The sequence below is a fragment of the Melospiza melodia genome, chromosome 11 (assembly GCF_035770615.1).
Source record: "Melospiza melodia melodia isolate bMelMel2 chromosome 11, bMelMel2.pri, whole genome shotgun sequence".
In the NCBI taxonomy this organism is placed as follows: Eukaryota; Metazoa; Chordata; class Aves; order Passeriformes; family Passerellidae; genus Melospiza; species Melospiza melodia.
This window is the reverse complement of record NC_086204.1, coordinates 17,444,115-17,450,180: the sequence shown is the minus strand read 5'-3', so window position 1 is coordinate 17,450,180 and position 6,066 is coordinate 17,444,115. Positions and strand designations below refer to the sequence as shown.

At 45.1% G+C, this 6,066-nt stretch overlaps 1 long non-coding RNA gene across 1 annotated transcript; it reads right to left on the bottom strand.

Annotated features, from left to right (window-relative positions):
* Positions 1 to 1,354: 1,354 nt before the first annotated feature.
* On the bottom strand, positions 1,355 to 5,014 carry LOC134422791 (uncharacterized). The gene is made up of 2 exons (XR_010028941.1): positions 4,954 to 5,014; positions 1,355 to 2,914 (listed from the first exon to the last, which is right to left on the bottom strand). It is a non-coding gene; the product is annotated as an uncharacterized LOC134422791 (long non-coding RNA).
* Positions 5,015 to 6,066: the final 1,052 nt, after the last annotated feature.

Below are 6,066 nucleotides of genomic sequence, written 5' to 3'. Positions count from 1 at the left end.
CGCTGCCTCCGCGCCGCGCTCAGCGGGCGCTGCCCCCCGGCCCGCGGGAGCGCGCAGCCCCCGAGCGCCGCGGCCGCCCCGCCGGCAGCCCCGGCCCCGACCGCCCCATGGCGCCGCCGCCGCGCGCTCCCGGCCTCGGCTCCGCCGCGCACATACTTGGCATAGCTCAGCGGGGTGAGAGGGCGCCCGCGCCGCGCATGCGCCGCCGCCCCGCCCCGCCTGCGCGCGGGGTCGCCCCGGGGGAAGGGGGCTGGCTTGAGGGGCGGGCTGTGCACGCCGGGGGGAGTGCCGAGCCCCCGGAGCCGAGACGGGCCCGGGAGTGCCCGCCGGAGGGGCCCGGGCGCTGTGCAGGCACAGACTCCTCATCGGTGCCCGTTCCCCACGGCGGCCCCAAGTGTCATCATCTCTTTCGGCCACCATGTGCGTGGTGTTTCTTGACCAAGACCAAAAGACGCAGCATATTTTAAATACGTGCTTTCCCTTGTTGTTGGCTCCCCCTGCCCCCAAAGGAACAAGTCCCTGGGCTGAAAACCCATTTCTGCCCCTGGGCTCAGGCTGTGCGTGTGGCAGGTCTCAGTTCCCGGCAGGTTCATCGCAGGGCCTGGCGTGTGGGGATGGAGCTGGCCTCGCTCTCAGCAGCTGTTACTGGCCCAGCCCAAATGCCACGCCGGTGGAAGACAAACAGCATTAGGACAGGGCAAATAGTGTGCTCAGGCTGATCGAGTGGGCAAAAATCCAGTTATGGTATACGTGCTGCTCAGCTACATCCTGCATCCGTTCCATTAGCAAATGCACAGCCCTTCAACACCGATCTTTGGAGATGATATGGCATTGATTTTTTACCAAGATAAAGTACTGAGATGGGTTTGTTGGTTAATGTGTACCTGAGTCTACACCTCCTACATTAAATTTCATTATAAACAGCTTCAGGACTATATTTTGCAGCTTTTTATGTGCATAGTTTACAAACAATCTGCAGTACACCTGTCTTGTGGTGGGTGAGAGCACAGGACCCACTGCCATCTACTACCCGTTGGCTGTCACCTCGCTGTGGAAGGCAGCCAGGAGCAGCCAGACATTCCATGCATTCTGCATGCCCAGCACAGCACTCAAGTCCTGGACCAAAGGAAGTGCTTGTTTGGTTCTGGAGAAAGCACCATGCCACATAAGAGCATTGCACATATTCATAGATTTCCTCTCTTAATAGATTTTGAGGAAAGTCTAACAATTTGCTCATCTGAAACTAAATCTTCCTGAAGAACCAAATTATATTAAATTTTCGAATCTTTAAATGTGAGACACCAACAGTAGTAACCCAGTAATACCTGTATTTCTACAAAGTAAAAACAACTCATTACAGAGTAGTTGTGTTTTCTCTTCATCTAAAATAAATCTCACAGTAGTTACTATATATCACAGCACAACAACTTGAAATGCTATTTTGCCAACCAGTCTTTTGAAACCATTTGCATTCCTTTAAATACACATATTGTGAAATAACTGTGTACATATTTCAGAGCAAGATGTGAAACCATTCCAGAATGCCTTTGGTTGGGAAAAATCCCAGAAGCAATGGTGGTGGTTGGAATGATCCCAATACTCACTGCTGTGCAGATGGGAAACTGTGAGTCCCAATGGATCTGCCCCCGTGGCCTCAGATCCTGCTCCTTCTGGCAGCTGCATTGCAGCACCCATGGACTGGGTTTGGAACCGCATCTCAGGCAAATCAGAGTGCAAGAAATGCACAAAGCCAAAACTGGCAATGCTTTTCTGACAGCACACTTGCTGTGTACAGTCCATATCTGTCTCCAGCATGCATCTGTCTCCAGGAAATTCATCCACAATTATATTTTCTTCATTATACAAGGGCTCAGGTAAAGGAAAAGCCCAGCACCCTGTCACCTGAATTGATCTTGCCTGTTTAGGTGGTTTTCTTTCCCAACAAAAATTTCTAGCTGGAACCTGTATATAAAGCTAAGCCTTTTACTATACCTCCCAGAACTCATCTGTAAGGATACAAGAAGAAGAAAGTATAAACAAATTTGATATTGTTGTTGTGCATGTCATAATTAGATGCCAGAACAGGTTGCCCAGAAAAGCTGTGGGAATTCTATCCTGGAGACACTGGAAACTTGCCTGGCCCTCGCCAAAGTCACCTGCATGGCTCCTGCTCTGTGTTGGGGCTGACCAGACAACTTCCAGAGGTTCCATCCAACCTAAATTACTCCCCTAACCATAAAGCTTCCCTCTGCTGGAGCTGCCATGCTCTCCAGCTGAGACATGGCGGGGATAAAGGAATGAAGCCCAGCCAAGCAGAACATCAGCAACAAGAACCCCATTAAAATTCTGCATGGGCACCACAGCCTGAGTGCCCTGACCTTACAGGTGCTGTCAGGAGGTGAGATGTGCCACCAGCACATGCATGCCTGAAGCAAAGAGCATGCATTTGAAATCTGGGAGAGGAAACCTCCCCCACTGAAAAACACCAAAAAGAGTCCAAACAGCTACCAGCTGAATTCTGGGCTTTTTCTGCAAGAAACTTTTGCTGCAACCATTTCAAACTGAGCAAACCAGTTTATGTCTACCTTGACTCTTATCTTCAGACCTTCAGATTTTCCACCTGTTCTAATGGGAAATCAGATTCCTTCTGCTCATGTGTACATTTGATTGTCTGAATTATTTTACTAAGGAGTAATAACTTGCTGCACTTAAAGCAACTATATAACATTTAGCAAGTTTGTCTAATTTAGGAAGCATTTTTGAAAGTGCTTGTTATTTGGATATTTCAGCAATTAAAACTACAAAAATATTAGTAGAAAGCAAGTACTGGCCAGAGTAAGGACCAAATCCTGTAGAGAACTGGAGTAGTGGCCTTTGGTGTGCAGTACTTACTGCCTTCTCCCATCAGTTTTAGCTGTGAAAACAAAAGAAAATTCAACACCATTGTGCTTTCCATGCTGCTTCACACAGTATTTCCTTCATGTTCTGTATGGTTTTAAAGTTAGTTTAAGCGCTTAGATTATTTCTCTATGCAATAGGCACACAGGAAATAGCTTGGTGAAAAGCTGCCAATAGTTGAGTCTATAAACACAGTTTGATCTGTATCTTAGAAAATTGTTTCCATTCCAAACTATGGTTACAAAGCACTTTTTCTTGTTGGCAGCTGGATTTTTTTAACATCCCCATGCATCCTGTATTTGTCCAACAGTGTTGGCATTGATCACACTTAAAAACCCCAAACCTGCAGATAAAGTAACATTAAGGATCTGGCTGGAGCTAACTTGAGCCAGTGGAGTAAGAGTCAAAGCTGAGCTTTTGTTTTCAGCTCAGCCTGTTTTGTTCAGGAGCTGCAAAGCACACAGTGCTGAATGTGAGTCCTTTTCTTTGGCCTTCTACAAAAAGTAAAAGCTACTTTAAGAGAATGGGACTAGAGCTTGCATAGACTTGAAGGGGCTTCTTGTCAGGAGACAGGCAAATATTTAGGACCAATTAAACAGTGTAACTTTTAGCAAAGAGAAAACAGTATTCTTCTGATAGTACAAAGAGAAATCTTTTTAAAAGTTTTTTTCATTATCAGATTGAGATTTCACCAATTACTTATTTTTTTCCAAGCTGATAATGTAAGAACTGTACATAACTGAACAGGCAAAAAGTCCAACTTAAGTTGAAAAAAAATGCATTTATCAGAAGGATATCCCTGCTGAAGATGCTGGTGCATAGGTAGCAATGCTTGGGCACTGATATAGTTGAATAATGAAATTATGCAGCTAAATATTTCCTCATGAAAGACTGAAAAATAACCTTTTCCAGCCTTGCTGACAGCACCAGAAATAAGCTCTGCCTCAGCAGAAGTTGTGCTTTCCTAAGTACACAGGCTTTCATTTCTGTACACTCTTGGGGACTGGGTTTGAACTGCTCCAGTCTGACTTCAGAAAATTCCATCCCTCACAGCATACAAGATCTCCTCAGATCTATCTGAAATAATAGTTTCTTATTAATTTTGGATGTACCTGTGGAAAGATGTACTTTATTTTCCTTCAGTGGGATTCATTTGTGTGAGTAAAGCTAAAAGTGTCTGCAAACATGAATGAGTCTCCTTTTCATTAAAGCTTAACAAATCAGTATCTTTCTTCTCTCAAGACCTGCTGCAGACAGAGGGATAAAGTGACAACTATATGACTAAAGTGGAGCTGATGACAGCTGGGAACTGGAAGCATTTGAATGCCCCAATAAAATCTATGAGCACTCTTTTTGTTGAAAGCGTCTGCCTTCCTGACATCAAAATGGACTGAAATCAGAGTCCCATGAAACTCTATCAGGCAGCTAATAGCTGTGTGTCTTATCTCCAGCCTGCCAAATGACTGATCTCTCTCAGACCTAGACACCACTACAGTCATCCAGACCTTTGTTACCCCCATACCCTATTTTGAACTGGCCAGCCAAGGCACCCCAGAGGCCCAGAATACAGCTACTTATCTTAGGAAGACAAACCAATGGGAGAATAAAACATTTATATTCTAAACCTGAGGAGGTTGATAGACAACAGGCTGGACAAAGCTGAAGGTGTTCATTGCCAAAATGGGTCCACCATCTGCTTCCTGGTCACTGGAAGTATTTGCAGTTGGAGTACCCTTTTGAAAAGCAGATTTCAGAGACTCCAAGAGCAGTGGAGTGTTTGGCTCAAACCACTGCCTCCTTGTGGAGAGCATCCTTGCCAGACACCTTCCTGAACCAGAACAGCTTTGAGGCACTGCTGTCAAGATCTTACACCTGGTGTGCTGCACATGTATTGTTGTTGCTTGGCCATGCCCAACAAAACGTGGGTGGCCTTGTCACCAGGAGGTAACACATCTCTGAGGAGCCACTGCCACCATCAGTCCTTCTCTGACCCCAGTGGCATGGGCCACCTGGGCTCTGGCAATGGGACCTACAGCATCAGGATGGCTACCTTACCTTTACATGAAGTGCTGAGCCCATCACTTCCAGAGGCATGGTCTACGTGTCCTGGTAAACTGTAATTACAATGAAACAGAAAAGAATTTGAAGAGCCATATAAGGTAAACCTAGAGTCAAATGAGCAATGTGATGGAAATTCTTCTGTTCATAGTTATCAGCTAACTTAACCAGCTGGAATGTTCACAGCTCTGCCTTCTGTGCTTTGCTTAAGCAGAAATAAGACAGTAATTCATGCTCTTTTTAGCATCTTACATGTATTTTTTTAAGTTAGCATTTGACTTTTTAGAAAATGCAAGTTAACATCTCTATGACTTTTTCAAAACACGTCATTGAACTTCAGGGCTGTCATTACCACCTCTGCCTGCAGTCTTACAACATGCCAGTGCTATGGTAGGATGTCAGTCTCACTGAAGATATGCTAAAAATACCAAAGTATTTTGGGTATAAAGAAGCCAAAGCATGACCCACACAGTAAAAATAGTCTGTATCATGAGCATCACCACAATTACCTTCTCCTAACATGGAGACAAAAACAGCAGATTGGTGGCACTCAACCTTGCTTGAAGTGAAAGTAAATACTAGAAAATAGTGTAATATATTTGGTCAAAAGAAAAACAGCTCCAAACTTTTGCTCAAAACATCAGGAGGTTCTCTGTGATGGAAATGAAATCAGTAAAAATCATTTGTCTGTCATATTCATGGTCCTGCCATTTCTGCCCTAGGAGGGCAGAGAAGAAGTAGAGCTCTCGCCCATCTACACCTGTGGTCCATCATTCTAGTTGGCCTTGTGCCTTCACAAAGTCTCCACCACCATTCAGGCTCTCAGAGAATTTGGTTGTTAATCCAAATTTAGATTAAATGTAATATTTGTGACTCTCATCCCCCATCTAGCTGGAGCTACAAGGTTTTCAAGCTGTGTCCCTGTAATACTGAACAGCAGCTTGTAACACCTGCAGACCCCTTAGCACAGCTGGCTCTGCCAGGCCACCCAACACAGCCCAGGGGATGTTGCAAGGTACATCTGTCATAAATCACATTATGCATGGGGCCTTAGAGCATGCAGCATATGCAAAATTTATTTATTAAAAAGTCTGCAAAACTTAAAACCCT